We start from the raw sequence: 16,766 nt of genomic DNA, 5'->3' as shown, positions 1-16,766 counted from the left end.
CAGGAGCAATTCCAGTGAATGAAACAGGCGGGAAGAGGAGCCAAAAGCAAACATCCCTTGGAAGCCCTGTTTATTGAAATGTGCTTTTATCGCCATGCTGAGGAAGGAGAAAGTGGCTGTGTTTAACCGCAAAGGAAAATATTTACGTAACTGCAGAACCTCCCTGTGTCTGGCTCCCAGCGCTTGGCAGGAGGTTTCCTGCAGAACCTGGCACCTTCCCTGGGCCCAGAGTGGCACTTTGGGATCTCGGTGGGCCACACACCCGCTGCGGGGCAGAGCAGCAGCACCGGCACCTCAGCCCCTCATCCCCCCTGCTCTGAGCATCCCTCTGCATCCTGGGACACAGGCACGGGGGGAACGGCACAAACCCAACGTGGAAATCGGATTCTGGCTCTTATTCCCAGCAGGATGGACGGGGTGTCCTCGGTTGGTGAGAAGAGAGCCGTAGGGATGAGAGTGGAGGCGTGGAAGGAGCTGGTGCAGTTCAGGGCTCGTGGATTTAATGCAGGCTGCCAAGGGAAGGGAAGGAGAGGAGATGGAGAGCGGAAACTGGAAAGGCAGGTCTGGGAGTGCCGCAGCCACGGCTGCATCCTGCGGGGAGCTCCTGAGGAGAACTCGAAGGGTCTGCGCCAGGAGCGGGCGGCCGAGGAAAGGCCGGGGGGCCAAGGCGCCGTGGCCAGGCGGCGGATCCCGGATCCCGGATCCCGGCTCCAGCCCCATTCCCGAGGGGCGCCGTGCCAGGGTAGCGTGGCCGAGCGGTCTAAGGCGCTGGATTAAGGCTCCAGTCCCTGCGGGGGCGTGGGTTCGAATCCCACCGCTGCCAGCTCTGTTTTAGCGCCTCAGGGACCTGGGCAAGCTCCTCAAGCGGCCCCTGGGAATCTCAGGAGGTTTAACCAGGCAGGTGCTGTGGGGCTGCTCTGGGGCACGGCACGGGATCCCCTCGGAATGGGAGATTGGGTAGGAATTGTTCCCTGTGAGGCTGGGCAGGCCCTGGCACAGGGTGCCCAGAGCAGCTGGGGCTGCCCCTGGATCCCTGGCAGTGCCCAAGGCCAGGCTGGACATTGGGGCTGGGAGCAGCCTGGGACAGTGGGAGGTGTCCCTGCCCATGGCAGGGGTGGCACTGGGTGGGCTTTGAGGTCCCTCCCGATCCAAATGGGGTCATTTTATGAAAAGCCTCAAACAAACCCTGATTGCTCCCCCAGCTCCCAGGTGAGGTTGTCCCAAACCTGAGGTTGTCCCGCGTGTGTCCCCCCGGTGACTGTTCGGGGGGCGCTGGGGCACAGCATTAAATCACCTAAAAATGGGTTTGCAGAGCTGAGTGGGCAAGGCCAGCACTGACAGAGCTGTTTCTGTGCTAAAACAGGGCTGTGCTGGGCACCAGCCAGGATGTGGTGAGAGGGGGCAGGGGTGAAGGAAAGCAGCCTGGCCTAAAACCATGGGGTCATGGCAAGGAAAGATTCATCCTGTGGTTTGGGAGGAGGAGGAGGAGGAGGAGGAACACATCATCCACTGAACGGGGGAGTTTTCATTGCATCATCTCCTCAGGCTCTGTGCACAAAAGGAGATTATTTGTAATTTATAGAGCGGTTTGGGCAGGAAGGGACCTTAAAGATCATTCTGTGATTTTATGATACTCTGAGGGTCGCGATTATTTGCTGCTGGATCCAAAACAAAAGGGGAATTTTGTTCTGAATAAAAAGGATGCACTTTATCCAGGTGGTTCCTCGTGATTCCCTCCCTGCTGAGGCCCCAGGTCTGTGGTAATTGTCAAGAATTTTTCGTGCCCGGGCAGGCGGTGCCCCCAGCTCCCAGAGCCGCTGGATCCAGCACTCCCTGCCCCAGGCCATTCCTTATTCCCATCCCGCATTCCTAAACTGGAAGAAAACGCCGTTCCTTCTTTGCAGACTCGCTGAAAAGCAAGAAGCTCATTTTCAGCACAACTTGCAGAAAATATTAAATATCAACACTAATGAGATCAGCCTGGATCAGGGCAATATTAATATTAATTGGGTTAGGTCGAATTTAAGAGGAAACCATGTTTAACGTAATGCCTGTAATAAATGAGGAGGAAGGGAGGGAAGTTTTCCTCCTTTATTAAAAAAAGCCAGAGCAGGACATAAATAACATTTGAAAGATGCCATCGCGGGGGGGGGGGACTGCAGGGACCTGCACGGGGACCTTTGGAAGGTCCCCTCCGCCCAAACCATCCCCTGAGTCTGTGCCAACCCTCCCCACGTGTGGGGGAAAATGTCACCTTGGAGGAAAGTGTCACCTTGTCCCAGCCATGTCCGCCGTGCCTGGCACCTGAGACCCAGCGGGAGTTGTGCTTGTTTGGTTATCAGTGGATTTTATTAACTCTTAGGCACTTCCAAAAGGGAAAACTTTGTCATTTCAGTGGGGTTCTTAGGCCAGGTCAAGCCTGTGGTCTGAATAGAGAGATTGAATCCCCCAAATAAACGGGCAGGGCCATAACTAACGAGGCCATAATTATGTCCTGTTTAATGCTGTTATTATCTCATAATAGTGCAAACAGGATCTGCTCCCCTGTGCAGATTTGCAGCAAGAGAATGATTTAACTCCACTTTTCTGCATCTTTTCTCTGTCAGAAACCTCCAGGGTAATTAACACAGATATAATTGGAGCACCCTGCCCCATGTGAGTGCCCAAACTGCCCCATGTGGTCCCCGCTCTGCTGAGGGTCCCCAAAGGTGACGTGAGGGGCTGTAGGGTGTCCGTGCTGTTTGCAGCTGGAACCCCTCCGTGGGTGGGATCAGGGTGGGATGAGCTCTCCTGCCACCGCCGTTGGACATTCCCAGGACTGTCCCTCACTGTCCCTTCACCCCTGGGCTGGGACACGGGGTGCCATAACCCTTCTCCCAGGATTCCTGAGCTGGAAAGCCCAAACGTGGTGAGATTTTGGATACCCTGATCTGCTTTCGCCAGGCCTTGTTTGGAAACAGGAGAGATCTTGGAATGACGCTCCCGATATCCGAAATCCACGGGAATCCAGCTGTCCAGACAGCCCTCCCTGTCTAATCCCCACGGAGCAGCCTGTTGATCCTGTACCTTTCCTTGCTGCTGTGCTGGAAATTCCTCTGCTTTCCAACACCAGCTCCTATTTTCGAAGGATCCTAAAGACCAGGAGAAGGATAAAAGGGATGGAATGAGGGGACAGACATTCCTGCCATGCCCAAGATAATTCCCGTGCTCCTCAGGGGGGTGGGGGCTCCTCCTGCTAAAGGCCACGTGCGTATTCCTGCAGACATTTCTGTTTTCCACGGAGCAATAATGGATATTTATGGGCTGCCCACTTGTGCTCACGTCTTCCAGCTGAGATGACGCCGTTAATTTGGGACAGAGTGTGCCCAAACCTGGGGGGAAGTGCTCAGGAATTCCGGGCTCCCAGGGCTGACAAAGCAAAGCCTTTAATTAAATCCCACCTTGGATAGGCCTGGCTCAGTGGGAGTGATTAAAGGACGAGGTTTTGAGGTGTTGTCCTGCTTGGGATCTCCCAGATCCAGACCTAATCACGTAATTGCTTCATAATGGAATGATCCCTGCCAGCACCAGGGTCCTGTGGAATAGTGGGAATGATCCATGAGCCCTGTGCAGCAGCGAACCCCCAGCCCCCCTGGGCACCCCGGCTGGGGGGCACCCAGAGCTGGGCTTGGGAACGGGCTGGGAGAAGGTGCTGAGCAGTCTGGGGGATGCACTGCTGCGGGTGTGGCTCGGGCTGCTTTACCACGGGATCATGGAATGTCCTGATGGAAGGGACCCACAGGGACCATGGGTCCAACTCTGCCCTGCACAGACACCCCCAGAATCCCCCCTGTGCCTGGGGGTGGTTTATGTTGTGTTTTCCCTGTTTTCCATCCCCCACTGCACCTCCCCTCCACAGGAAAGAATTTCCTCTACCCTGAATTCCTGCTGTTCCACTGCTCCAAGGAGCTGTTATTCATCAAATTCCCCACTTAAAGAGCTGCTTCACATCTCTAATTTATATCATTTCCATTCCCCTGAAAAACACTCCTCAAAGCCCATCCCATTCCCCTCCCAAGGGCAGGGACACCTCCCACTGTCCCAGGCTGCTCCCAGCCCCAATGTCCAGCCTGGCCTTGGACACTGCCAGGGATCCAGGGGCAGCCCCAGCTGCTCTGGGCACCCTGTGCCAGGGCCTGCCCACCCTCCCAGGGAACAATTCCTTCCCAATCTCCCATCCAGCCCTGCCCTCTGGCAGTGGGAAGCCATTCCCTGTGTCCTGTCCCTCCAGCCCTTGTCCCCAGTCCCTCTGCAGCTCTCCTGGAGCCCCTTCAGGCCCTGCCAGGGGCTCTGAGCTCTCCCTGGAGCCTTCTCCTCTCCAGGTGAGCACCCCCAGCTCTCCCAGCCCGGCTCCAGAGCTTCCTCTGGACTGGCTTGGGTTTTTTTTTAAATTAAAACATGTCCATAAAGCACTTGCAGCAATGTACCTCCCACTTCAGGTGTTTATTTTATCAATATCGAGCAAATATTGGCACCTCCTCGGCTGCGTTTGTTTAACAAACGGAACGGGCCGCGATGGGTGTGGCTCAGGAGCCTCATTAAGGGCGATCCTCATTACAGGTGGTTCTCATTAAGGGCGATCCTCGTTTCTGTTAATGAGGAGCACAGGGCGAGGGGTTGGGGATGGGCTCTGAACCCCCAGCACAGGGACGGGAGCATCGGTGGCCCCCGGCAGGGCTGTCCCTGCCCCTCTGAGCCCCCTCCAGTGCCAGGAACCTCTGGGATCCGTGCCTTGGATCCCTCTCCCGGCTCCCTCCCTGCCAGACCGCAGCCCGAGCCCTGTAATTTGTCTTCTCCTCTGGTTTTAAATTGCTCTTTAAGTCCAAAGCCTCCAGACCCGCTCATTAACGATGCGATTTAATAACCTGCGCTCTCAGCAGCGGCTCGCGGCCAGGGATGTTTTTCCAGGCTTCGGAGGAGCCGCGGCTGCTCGGGGAGCCGGGGCCGGAGTGGCCGCAGCCGCCACCACCCCTGGGCAGGACAAACCCTCCTCCTCCTCCTCCTCCTCCTCCTGCCGCTGCCCGACCCTGCTGCTGCCCGACCCTGCCTCCCGTTTCCAAGGAATTGCCAGCAGACGCAGTGAATCAGAGCACCGGTGTGGGTTTGGGGCTGGTTTTCAGTAGATGCCCGGTTTTTGGGGTCCCTGTGTGCTCCGCTGTTTCTCCACGGCACAGAGCTATCCATCCTCCCGAGCGCTGCAGCCTGGCACGGCTCTGATGTGCCTGGGGATGATTTTGCACAGGCGGCAGCGCCAACGCTCCTCATTTGTAAGAGAACGGCTCTGCGGCTGCTAATGGGTGCAAATCAAATTTGGGATGTCCAGAAGATACCCAGTTTGGAGAACCACCAGGAATTCACCCACTGCTGGTGGTCTGGGGGCACCCAGGGAAGAGGAATTGCTGCTGGAAACCGATGAGTGCACCTAACAACAGTCACCTTCATACACATATTTAACACAAAATATGTATGTGATGAAAAGAAAATAAACAACCTGTTGTTATTTACAAATGGGAGAAGAACATTGGCCTGGAACATCTTCCCATCATCTTCATCTTGAATTACTGTGCAGGATCTGGGCTCAGACTGGAGATGGAACAGCTGATTCATTTAAAAACTATATTAAAAAAAGAAAGTCCTTTACGTGTGTCCTCTAATAAAAGTCAAAGTTGTTTTGAAAGCTTTCCTCTGTGAAATACAGCCCCAGAGAGAAGTGACACGTGTTAACAAATCCCTGTCTTTTTTATCTGCAAAACTTGTGTGCGTGGAAATTCCTTCTCCAGATGCAGGAGGAGTTTTTTCCTTGCTGGTCCATTGTCAAGAGAATTAATCCTGGTGGCTGTCCCGGGTTTGGTAGCTGGAGAGGGATGGGGGTGAGCTCACCCTTGGCTGGGGATGTCACTCAGCTGGGGCCATTGTGGGGATGCTGGGATGTCCTTGGATGCTCCCAGGGATGGGGCAGCCCCATCTCCTCGGGGCCAGCACCTGTCCCAGTGTCCCAGGCTCTCCAAGGGATCTCTGTACAGCAGCTCCCCACGGAGCTGCCGTGTGCAGAAGCCCTGTGTCCATCGCTCTGGGGCAAGTTCAGCCTTTTCCTGGCTGACGGTGACTTCCCAGGGCTGGTTCGGTTCCCATTCCTGCTGTGCCTCAGGGAAAGCCTCTGGAGCCTGGCCCAGGACCTGGTTCTAGAGCTCAGTGACCCTCCCAGCCACATGTTCTAACTGGTCCAGGTCACCAAGCTCAGCAAAACACATCCTCCTTCACTCCAAGGTTGGACTCGATGATCTTGGAGGCCTTTCCCAACCTTTCCCAACCTTATTCCACAATGCTATGGTTCTGCAAAGCCTCTTGTCCAGAGCAGTTCTGTGGGAGAACGTTGCGTTTCCTTTCAACACATTCATCTTTAACCTCTTGGGTCTCGTGTACTGAACCCCCAGGAAAGAGCTGGGAATGGAAAATCTGCTGGAAAATCTGTGCCTTGCAGGGGAAAATTGGCACACAGACTCCAGAATATGAAATTCTAAATAAACTGAATAACATAAATAAACAGAGAGGAGCCAGGAGGGCCTGTGTGCCACTGCTGCTGTGCCCTGCCCCTGGGGACCTCCAGCTCCTCTCTGTCCCTTCCTGCTGCAGCCAGGGCACGGATTTGGAGGCAGAGAGGCTCAGGGCAGGTGGGCACAAGGCTGTGCCAGGAACTGGGGTGGTTTCCCTTCCTGACTCCTCGGGGCTGGGTGGGGCTGGTGCTGCCCCAGCTCTGCTCCCTCCTGGGTGGGGATCTGGGCTCTCCCGGTGTCCCACTGGTGCCACTGGGACCCGCGGAGCCCTGCAGCCTCTGCTCCTGCTGCTCCCAGGGCTGTCCCAGCACCGTGCTCAGCTGGGAGCAGCAGGAGCAGGACAGTCCCCTCGGCACAGGGACACGGCCCTGGCACACCCTGGCACACCCTGGGCTGGCACCTGAGCTCCAAAGGTGCCAGGGAGAGCCCCCAGCTCCGGGATCTGACACCCCAAGTCACCCCCACCAGTCTGGGAGTGTCCCCTGCTCTGTGACGCCGAGGCCACACCGTGCTCAGGGTGCTGGGGCTCCTGGACTCCTGGGACTGTCACATTTTGTGTATCTTGGCAGGATATCCAGGAGAAGAAAATCTGGCTGGAAAAACTCGTATTTTCTTTTTTTTATTTATTTTAAACAACTTCCTCTGCTGCTTTCCATCCCCAGCACTGCACACAGATCCTGCTGAACCAAACACTGTTGTTGATTTACAGGGACAAAAACAATCTCCTGCTGCTGAAACCCACGCTGAATCTGCCCAGAACCCAGCTCTGGAGGGGCTTTGAAAGCACTCCCGTGCCAGCTGGCTCCTCTCATCGCCTCCTCCATCCTGCAGCTTGCGAAATGAGAAGCAGCAACCTTCCAGGCTGGACAGAAGGAATAAACTGCACCGGACAGCTCGGGTTACTGGGTTTAAACCAGGGTTTAAATCAGGCCATGGCCCAGAGGACTGAGGTGAAAAGGTGCAGGGGATGTTCCTGGGGACACCCTTGATGGAGATCAATGTTAATGGGACGTTTTGCTGGTTTTTCAGGCTCACATGCTGGGGCAGGATGGACATCTGCCCACCCAGCACATTCCTGTGGCTGAGGGACCTCAGGAGATCATCTCACACTGAAAATTGTCCTTTGCCAGCCCACGGGGGCAGGGCCAGGGTCACATCTGGGACAGGGGGTGAAGTGAAGGGGAGCAAAGGAGGCCCTGGCACAGGGTGCCCAGAGCAGCTGGGGCTGCCCCTGGATCCCTGGCAGTGCCCAAGGCCAGGCTGGACATTGGGGCTGGGAGCAGCCTGGGACAGTGGAAGGTGTCCCTGACATGGCAGGGGTGGGCTTTGAGGGCCTTCCCAACCCAAACCAGTCTGTGGTTCCATGATTCTGTAATTCCAAAATAATTTGGGAAAGAGCTGCACCTGCTGCTGGGGATTGATTGATCTATTTATCTATCTGTTTATATATTTATTTAGCTCTCTATTTATTGATTGCATTCCCACCCACCTTCCCGCTGAGCAGACCCAGCTGAGGCCCACCAGAATTCTTTGAGCAGGAGCCCAGGAGAATGCAGATGTGCAGCTCAGGGGCTGGAAGCTGTGAAGCTGCCCTGATGCTCTGCAGAGCCTGCCAGGGCTGTCTGGGCAGGGCTGGGCTCTGACCTCAGCCTGGGATGAGTTCAAAGCACTGGGTGTGTGCTGAGGGGCAGCTGCAGATCCCAAATTCCCCTTCTGCCCCTTTCCCTGTGCTCCCGGCACTCTGCAGATGCTCCCAAGCTGTGGCTGCCCCTGGATCCCTGGCAGTGCCCAAGGCCAGGCTGGACATTGGGGCTGGGAGCAGCCTGGGACAGTGGGAGGTGTCCCTGCCTGTGGGGTGAGATGATCTTTAAGGTCCCTCCCAACCCAAACCAGTCTGGGGTTCCCTGTTCCTGGCTAATTCTCTCTTTTTGAAAGTGGCCAAAAGCTTTTGCCAGCTTTGCTGCTTCAGCTCCACTTCCATCCCCGTTCCCTTCCCCACCCTCCCAGATTCCCTCCCTGTGCTCCACTGGAATTGAAGGCACCTCCTGGCTCTGGATCCTGCCGGACATCCGGACCCTGGGATGGCCCCACACCCATGCAGGGACCGAGTTAAATGGAAATAAAGGAGCTTAAAAAGGTAAATCCTAATTAGAGGCAAAGAAAGTCCTGTGGAGAGAAGATGGGGGAGAAATTGGATAGGATTGTCCAGATGGAAAGTCCTGAGCTGCTCTGCCATAATTGGTATTTATGAGCCAGAGGAGAGCACTGGTTTGCCCGTGGGTCGCTGATGTTTGGTGCCTTGGCAACAGCTGGTGCCGAAGGATCAATAAATAAACAAATGGAGATAAACAAATAGAAGTAAAGGCAGGATGTGGGGGAGCAGTGCCTGCCCCAGGTTAAAGTGCTGTTGTGCAGAGAGAGAGATCAGCTGCAGAAATCCCAACTGCAGCTGTGGCAGGGAGCTGGAATTGGCTCCATCTGTTCATTTCCCACACCTGTGGGAGCTGCGAGGGTGGAGGCCAGGCTGACACACCCACAGCACCTCTCAGCAGCTGCTTTTAGGGGCTTCAGCATTTCAAATTCTGGGTGCACAGCTGGGAGTGGGAGTAGGAGCATCACAAGGGCTGCCTGACCCCACTGTTCCAGGAGCTTTCACTTCAGAGGGAAGGAAGTGGTTTGAGGGCTGGTTTTTTCAAAGAACTGTGGCTATTTTGAACAGGGGAAGTCGTGATGTTCAACAGCACTCTGAGTCAGGGTTTTTTGCAAGAAAAAAGATTAGTTTAAAGGATAAGCACTGGTTTTTGTTAATGACAGACCAGCCACGTGCATCTCTGCTGCAAAAGCAAAACCAACCTCCACCCCATTTTGACCTATTTTGGGGTATGGATTAGAGGAACCCCAAAGGTCCCTTCCAACCTAAGCTGTTCTGTGATTCTCCAGCCCTGTGGAAGGTCTAAAGAAAAGCCTGACAGATGGAACACTGCTTTTTTTAGTTTTGGGTTGGTTTTTTTTTTTTTTTTTGAGGATGCTGCTGTTCAAGCTTTGGTTTAACAATCCAGCCTGGAAGAAAACAGCACAGCTGGAGCCAAGGGGAATCACAGAATATCCCGAGCTGGAAAGGATCCTCAGGGATCATCAAGCCCAGCCTTCAGTGTTCACTGGGAAGTGTGGAAATGTACAGATGTGGTTACAAATAAAATCCAAATTGGAACAGGAATGGGGCACTGGATGTGGCACTCGGTGCTCTGGGCTGGTGGGGATGGGTCAGAGGTTGGATTCTATGGTCTTTTCCAACCTTATTAATTCTGTGAATTAGCAGGCTCTCCCCTTCTTGTGGCTTGTTCTAAAAGCAATGATTTCCCCATCTGCACCCCCACTGGAGCCCGTGCTGTCCTGTGGGAAGAGAAATTGCCCCTTCAGAGCTGAATTCCTGCTGGGAGGGTACAAAGCCACCCACAGGGGCACTAGAGGCGAGGTTCACTTCCTCGTGCTCTTCTTGCCCAGCTTTAAAGCCAAGAGCAGGAAGGGCAGCAGGTTTGGGTTCTGGGAAATGCCAGGCTGGGCTCATCCAGCAGCTCTGCCCCTCAGAGAGGAGTGGGCTCAGCTGAGCTCTCAAACCACTGAGGGTGTCTGTGGGGTCTGAGGGTGTCTGTGGGGTCTGAGGGTGTCTGTGGGGTCGATCCCCACATGGGACTGACCCCAAGGAGCAGAGGAGCAGCTCATGTTCCCCTCGTGTCCAGAGGGACACTCAAACCCCAGGTTCCAGCAGCTCAGCCCTCAGGAGAGGTGCAAGGCAGCGGAGGAACGAGGATTGGAGGAGGCAGGAGAAAATCCGGGTGCTGGGGGATTGTTCCCAGCCGGGGTCATTGCTCAGGCTCTGCTCTGATTAATGCAGGGCTTCATTAAGGCCATCAAAGCTCCTGCAGAGGCTGTTTGGTTCTGCCCCCACAGGAAATGAATTGATGTGTTTGGTAAAATACGCTGCAGTTAATATTTAATGCCATGGTTGAAAGGGAAAACGGAAACAAAAATAAATTACCTTTCTTCAGTGCTTGCAACAGTTTAATTTCACTCTGCAAACACTTAGAATAAAAGAAACACCTTTCAGACTCCAGCCTGTGGAATTATTAATGTCTTTATGGGGGTAAATGTGCTATTTGTGCTCTCCCAGGCTGCAGAAACCAGCCAATGGAATAATCCAGCGGAGCAGGGGCTGAATTTCCCTGAATCGCCCTTCCTGTTGGGAAATGGGTAACATTCCGACCCCTTTCCCTTCCATGGGCCACCTGCCCTGTCTCCCAGAGCCTGTGGGGTCGGCAGGAGCAGGGCAGGGTCCCATGGCTGCATCCCAGTGCCCACCCCAGCACAGGTGGGTGACTGGAGCATCACTCCAGGCTGGAGCTCCGAGCGCTGCTGGGAGAGGCTCCAGCCCTCAGGAGCAGCAGCTTTTCCCAAATGCTCCAGTCCAGCAATCCCTGGAGAAAAATCTTTGTGGAAAGATCAGGAAAACAATGGACAAACATAAAACATCATCGATTGGGTCGTGCCCCACAAAATCCAGGGGACGCTCGGATCCAGCATGGAAACCAAACCCAGCTGGGAACCAAACCCAACTGGGAACCAAACCCAGCATGGAAACCAAACCCCACAGAGCGTAGGGGAAGAGGTGCTGGAGGGGGCACCTGCATTGCATGGGGACATGTGCTGAAGGCAAAGGCTGGGGTGGCTTTTACCATGAATCACCATGAATCACCATGACATCACAGTGACATCACAGTGACATCACAGTGACATCACGGTGACATCCCCGCTATTCACCCTCTGCCATGGGATGTCTGGGTCACCCCTCGGCTTCCCTGGAAAATGCCCCTCCAGGGCTCAGCATTTCTTCTTCTCCGCAGAGTTGGTGGGTGTAAAATGGAACCTGGAACTGGAAGTAGGGCTGGAAGTTGTCACAACGCTGTGAAAGAAGTAGATTTTCTGCTTTTTATCTTTTATTTTTATTTTTTAGGGTTTTTTCCTCCTTTTTCAGGCTGTGCTCATCCTTCCTCTCCCCAGCTGAGCTCCGTAGCCTCCCAAGGTCCTGACACAAGGAGCCAGCCCTGATTTGGTGCCTCTGAGCCTCAGCCAGGCCAGGCTCTTCCCAGGTACTTGAGCTGCCCTGACATTGAGCCTCTGGAGCTGTTTCATCTCCTGGGAAGCTTTGGGTCCGTGGGACGTTGTGGAAGGGCTGGAATTCTGCTGCAGCTCCCAGTGGTGGAGCAGGGAACAAGCTCACACAGCTCTCAGCAGACACTTGAGACTGAGGGAGAAAAGGTAAAAGCAGGTGCGATCAGGACAAAAATGTCCTTTTTCACAGGTTTTTTCAGCGTGGGCACAGGGTATGGCAGAGAAGGGCATTTTGTGGCCGTGAATCCGGCTGGGAACCATTGGGCTGCTCTGCCTTGGAGAGCCTCACCGGGAGCTTAAGGAAATTAAATGTGCTTGGGTATTAAGTAAGATTAGAAAACTTAATTTAAAAAACCCCATAAATAGTGAGCAAAGTACAAATAAAATCTCTGCTGCCTCGGGCTCAGCCCTCATGGGCTGGGTTCCCCTCTGCCTTCGGAGGGGGAGGATTTGCAGCGGGGATGTTTTGGAGGAGACAAAAAAGCTTCCCAAAAAAGGAATAAATTGTGGCTCTTGTGCTTAATTTACAGTGCTCCTTGATCCTGCTGGGAAATGCAAGGTGCAGCCCTGAGGCTCAGCTGTCCCCTGTGTCCCTGCCAGGAGGAGCTTCCAGGACAACCAGCGCGTTGGGAATGGCGCTGGAGTTTACAGCAGGAAATGGGAATTGCTGCTGGAGTCATGCCTTAAAATGTGCCAGGGACAGGCAGGGATTGTGTCCAATCACCCAGCCAATTCCCACTGCAGTTCCTGGGGTGTCAGGGTGTCCCCAGAGCTCTGTGGGGTCAGGGCCAGGTGAGGCTCTGGGTGGCCCAGCCTTGCCCCCAGCACTGGCCTGTGCATGGATCTGCTCCAGCCCCGGTGATCCCAGAGACCCTCAATGTCCCCAGTCCCCAAAATCCATCACAAACCTCAACTCCAGAGCCAGCATGGCCCTCCAGGCGGCCTGAGCCCACCCACAGGACTCCATCCATGGGGGTGTGTGGAAACCCTGGGAAGGAGCAGTGAAATCAAAGGTGGAAGATCACGGAATCGCAGAATCCCAGACTGGTTTGTGTTGGGAGAGACCTTAAATCCTATCTCATCCCACCCCTGCCATGGCAGGGACACCTCCCACTGTCCCAGGCTGCTCCAAGCCCCAGTGTCCAGCCTGGCCTGGGACACTGCCAGGGATCCAGGGGCAGCCCCAGCTGCTCTCCTGGGTCTGTGTGAGCGAGGGGCTCTCCGGGGGCCGAGGCTGAGGGATGGGGTGTGCACAGAGGGATCCAAGCCCTGTCTTTCCCCGTTCCTGCCATTCCCTGTGCTCCCAGAGCTGCTGGGCAGGGTCTGGGTCCCCTGAGCGAGGGCTCCCTGGGCTCGGCCCGGCTTGCTCCGCTACTGCAGCGGGGTTGTGGCCATCGTCACTCCTCGCCACTTCCCTGTCACAGAGGAACTCTCCGCTGGCATTTCTGCCTCTCTGCTTTGTTCTGCTGCTCCCGGAGCGCTGCCATCCCTCTCATCCCTGGATCCAGCAGGGGGGATGCTGCCCCTGGCCGCACGGATGCTCCATCCCTGCAGGGCGGACCCTGGATGCGCCGGGAGATGCCTGGGGAAATGCCTTGGGAAATGCCTTGGAAATGCCTCTGGAAGCCCGGCCGGGGCTCTGCTCCTGCCCAGCCTCCCGTGTTCTGCAGGATTCCAGCGGGACAGAGCCGGGGCTGGCCCTGGACACACTTCACTAGGAGCCCTGGAAGAGCTGAGCTCCGCACTCAGCCAGGAACAGGCTGGGCTGCTCCCTCTGATTCACAAAATCCATTGCCAAAAGGGAAAAATTCCTCAAATGCTGCGAGCACGATGCTGACTGCCGCAGCCGGAGGGGGAAAGAGCTGCGGAAGCCGGGGATGTTTCCCTGGGAAATCCCGGGATGTTTCCCTGGGAGTGCCGTGGCCGGGCTCGGCGCGGTGCCGGCCCCGCCGGTCCCACCCGCGGCTCTCGGCACCTTCACCTGGCCCAGGTGTGACCGCAGGGGCTGCGAGGGCAGCGGGGGAAATCAGTGACACCTTCGGGGGTGTAGAGTCCCAGAAGCGCAGACTGGACTGGGCTGGGATTCCCGAGGGACACCTTAGAGCCCATCTCGTCCCGTGTGTCAGGACACCTCGCAGAGCCCAGGCGGTGGCAGGAGGACCGAGCTGTGCCCTCCCTGTGACACAGAGACAATGAGTGATGTCCCTCGCCCTTGCACAACCCGGAGCCTGCCAGGATCTTGGGAAACTTCTCCAGGATTTCAGCACAGCTCCCTCTGCCAGAGTAACACTGTGTCCCAAGGCGAGAGGATTAGCCACAGACAGCTGAAATACAAAACAAGCTCTGCCGGCAGCAGTGGAAGCTCCCCGGGGTCACTCCTGCAGCTGTGCTGTGGCCGGCAGTGCTGGGGTGCCCCAATCCCCGGGCAGGTGTCACCCTCAGCAGGTAAAACCCCGCCGGGATCCGCAGGGAACAGCAGCACACACGGAGCTCGCCCCAAAGCAGGGAATTGGGGCCCCTGAGGGACATCCCGGACGGCTCCAGGAGGGATCTGATGGGGCTTTGGCTGCAGCCCTGTGCTGTCGGCCACAAAGAGGGAGGAAAGCCAGTGGGAAGGCCACACGTGGCACTGCAGCACTGGTGTCCCCAGCGGGCTGGCTTTGGGAACACGCGGTCACAGCCAGCTCCAGCCTTGGCACGGGTAAACCCAAGGGCTTTGGGAATAAAACTGGGCTGTGCTACAGCAGGGCAGTGACAGTGACAGCCCTGAGGGCCGGCCTGGGTGCGGCTGTGGTGACACCTCACTGCTGGCCCCTGGAATGCCAGCCCCTGGAATGCCAGCCCCTGGCACAGTGGCTCTTGCACTCTCACCACCCTTTCCCAACGGTGGCAGCTCCCATTCTGGGAAAGGTCATGCCTGGTGTGAATCCAGGGTGAGTCTCCAGAGAGGCAGTGCTGGGAAGCAGATTGGGAATGTGCCCTGGAGAGCTGGAGTGGCTTCACCCCACATCTGCTGCCGCCGTGAAATCCCAGGGTCACGCTTGCACAAACCCCTCTGGTGTGGGGTGACAGCTTTCATTTTTGGGGTGTTGCTTGCCCCGGTTATTTTGGGAAGGAAAAGGCCATCAGGATGTCAGGCATTGCTAAATGCTTGTTTTGTCAGGAGAGAGCAGTGGGTTTTCCAGAGGCTCTGGAGCTGGCTCTGTGGTTTTCCTTCAAACCCAGCAGACCTCTCTGAGTTTCCAGCACTGAGGAACAGCTCTGGCTGTGACAGTACAGGCAGGACAGAGGTCTGGATGCAGGCAGGGAACTCTCCACGATGTGTAATGCCTGCCTGGACACCCCCAGGACACTCCTGAGGCTCCCAGGTTGAGAGTTTAGGGATGGGAATAGGGCATGTCAATGCAGCTGAAGGCAGACGACAAGGTGATGTTAAGGCATTTATTTTAATATGCTAATTAAAATTATTTGTGTAAAAACGAGGGGAATTTGGTCTCTAGGTGTTTATAAATAGGACTGGAGAAGGCCATGGAATCACAGCATGGGGTCAGCCAGCAGCACTGAGTGATTCAGTTCCAGATTTACACTCAAGGTGGCCTAAGCCACAGATAACTGATGTCTAGATGGGATGGGGACCTTTGGATCAAGTGGGAAACTGGAATTAAAATGCCCTCCTGGCCAGGGGCACCTGGTTGGGGTGAGCCTGGTGGCCCAGCACAGAGCAGAGGGGACATGTGCAGACACCAACCCTGCCCGGGGGACACCTTCCTCCCGGTACTGGGCAGTGCCATGGGGAAACTCCTGTCAGCCATTAACTGCATCTCCTGGGGCACTGCAGAGGTTTCTGAGCTCAGCTGCACCCGCTCTGAGCTGTGCCAGTGCCCAGCAGGTGCTGGGCACGCGAGGGATGCTCCAGGCAGGGAAGTGTGACATGGGTGCAGTGACACTGTGGGTGCAGTGACAGCGTGGGTGCAGTGACAGCGTGGGTGCAGTGACACTGTGGGTGCAGTGACAGCGTGGATGCAGTGACAGTGTGGGTGCAGTGACACTGTGGATGCAGTGACAGTGTGGGTGCAGTGACAGTGTGGGTGCAGTGACACTGTGGGTGCAGTGACACTGTGGATGCAGTGACAGTGTGGGTGCAGTGACAGCGTGGATGCAGTGACACTGTGGGTGCAGTGACACTGTGGATGCAGTGACACTGTGGGTGCAGTGACAGTGTGGGTGCAGTGACAGTGTGGGTGCAGTGACAGCGTGGATGCAGTGACATTGTGGATGCAGTGACACTGTGGGTGCAGTGACACCGTGGATGCAGTGACACCATGGATGCACTGACACCGTGGATGCACTGACACTGTGGGTGCAGTGACACTGTCACCGTGAGCAGGCACATTCCCAGACGGGGAATACAGCTCTCCCTGCCCAGGCCTGCTCCTCGGAGCGTTTCAAACCATCAGCCTGACCAGGCTGGGGCTGGGACACTCTTCAGTGTCACCACTGGAGCCATGAGAGGCCTTACAGAGTCACCCACTGTTTGTGTCTGTTTGGGGTGAAAAATGCAAAGGACGAGAGACGCCTCCGTGTCCCAGAGCACCTGCTCTGCACCCACCCCTGGGAACAGCTCGGTGCTGGCTCCTGGCCCAGAAGGACGGCTGGGGACACTGGGGACACTGGGGACGCTGGGGACACTGGGGGCCGCGGTGACCCAGCCGAGCCGTGTCCTCTGTGGGAGGTGTTTGGTGTGAATGTCCCGCAGCCGCTCAATGATTAACCAGCTGTGCCATTGTTGTGTAACCCCCGGTGGCTGCCGCGGCTCCGAGCCTTCCCTTCCCGCAGCCGGGGGCTGTTCTGCTTGTGTCAACACGGCCGGCAGAGGGAACGCGGCCAGCACACGGCCGGGGGGTGCTTGTGAGGCCAGCAGGGGAGGGGACAAGGCGAACAGCGACACTGAGCCCCCAGGGCCCGTCTGGCTCGGCTTTTGCACAAATCAACGTGGATGAACTG

The 16,766-nt window shown here is 56.1% G+C and overlaps 1 non-coding gene across 1 annotated transcript; it reads left to right on the top strand.

Moving 5' to 3' along the window:
• Window positions 1–741: 741 nt before the first annotated feature.
• Window positions 742–823, top strand: TRNAL-AAG. Its single transcript has one exon. It is a non-coding gene; the product is annotated as a tRNA-Leu (tRNA).
• The last annotated feature ends 15,943 nt before the right edge of the window (window positions 824–16,766 follow it).

Source organism: Corvus cornix, chromosome 8, assembly GCF_000738735.6.
Source record: "Corvus cornix cornix isolate S_Up_H32 chromosome 8, ASM73873v5, whole genome shotgun sequence".
NCBI classification, from domain to species: Eukaryota; Metazoa; Chordata; class Aves; order Passeriformes; family Corvidae; genus Corvus; species Corvus cornix.
This window is presented reverse-complemented; position numbering and strand designations above follow the sequence as displayed.